Source organism: Physeter macrocephalus, chromosome 17, assembly GCF_002837175.3.
Source record: "Physeter macrocephalus isolate SW-GA chromosome 17, ASM283717v5, whole genome shotgun sequence".
Lineage (NCBI taxonomy): Eukaryota > Metazoa > Chordata > Mammalia > Artiodactyla > Physeteridae > Physeter > Physeter macrocephalus.
In genome coordinates, this window is record NC_041230.1 from 52,472,802 (window position 1) to 52,474,341 (window position 1,540).

A 1,540-nucleotide genomic window follows, 5' to 3' on the forward strand; every position below is an offset into this window, starting at 1 on the left:
GCGTCTCTCCCACCAGCATCTGCTGCCTGCTTCCTCCCTCCCCCAGCGCCTGTTTGTTTTTCTTCCAGAACCACTGCCTCCCACGAAGGCAGTCGTCCAAGGGGGGTGGTGTTCTGGAGACATCCGTCTGCCCTCTGAAGCCCATCATGCCTTACAGCCATGGAGGGGATGGTGTGGGAGGGCCCCGGGCGGCAGCCGGCATCCTCGGGCGCCGGGGTTTCGTCAGCCTTGGCTCCTGGCTCTGCTGGTGGAACCCTGGCCGTGCGTCAGAGGAGCCCTCACCTCCGTGTGTCCTGGAAAGGGGCTCTGGATGGCCCTCCCCCTTGCCCGCCCTCTCCCCGCTCAGGCAGGACTTGGGCAGAGCCCCCGCGGGGGTGGGCTCCAGGCTGGGCTGCCGGGCTGTCCCTGGTGGCCCAGGACCCTGGGCCTGTTCAGAGCAGAGCCACGTGCAACATGCGCCTTTTCCTCTCCCCAGACCCTGGCCGCACCCCTCCTTTTCATTTCCTACTTTCATTTAGTCAGTTCATCCAGCTGACACCTAATGAAGACCTACTATGTGCTGGCTGCCGAGACCCGCCCAGCAGAGCCGTAGAAGGGCAGCAAGGAAGGTGCCTTGACCAGAGTGGGCTTGTAACAGACCTGCGTGACTCACGTGGAGAAAGGGGGCCAGGTGGCTGAGGTGCCTACGGGGGGACAGAACTGTGTTGAGTGAGGTACAGGGTGTGAGCAAAGCAGTCAGAAATGCCCCCCGCTACTCCCTTGGGAAGTTTGGACAGGGGTGTCGGCAGGGGTGGGGAGAAGGGGGTTCTGGAAGAACCATAAGAAGGGATGTGGACCTACCCCTAGCTGAGAATTCCTGCTGGCCCTCCCCCTCCTTTGAGCCTCTCCCTGGAGCTGGGGCTCGGGCTCCTTCAGGGCCAGACACCTTGCCCTTGAGCCCCAGCTGCAGCTCTCCAGGGAGGTCACGGCCACCGTGTAGGAGGGGAGCTGGGGCCGGGAGCAGGGGAGGGGCACAACCAGGGGGTGGGGGGCTTCTTCTGGGTAACTCCACTCCCCTGTGAACACAGTTGGGGTATCACCCACGGTCTGTGATTTTTTTTTTTTTTTTTAAAGTTGTTTGGGTGCCTTAAATTTTTTTTATTGAAGTACAGTTGATTTACAATGTTTTATTAATTTCTGCTGTACAGCAAAGTGATTCAGTTATACATATGTATGTATATATATAAATTGTTTTTAAATATTTTTTTCCATTATGGTTTATCACAGGATATTGAGTAGAGTTCCCTGTGCTCTACAGTAGGACCTTGTTGTTTATCCATTCTCTATGTACTAGTTTGCATCTGCTAACCCCGAACTCCCAATCCATCCCTTCCCCATCCCCCTCCCCCTTGGCAACCACAAGTCTGTTCTCTCTGTCTGCGAGTCTGTTTCTGTTTCGTGGATAAGTTCATTTGTGTCATATTTTAGATTCCATGTATAACTGATATCATACAGTATTTATCTTTTTCTGACTGACTTCACTTAGTATGATAACCTCTAG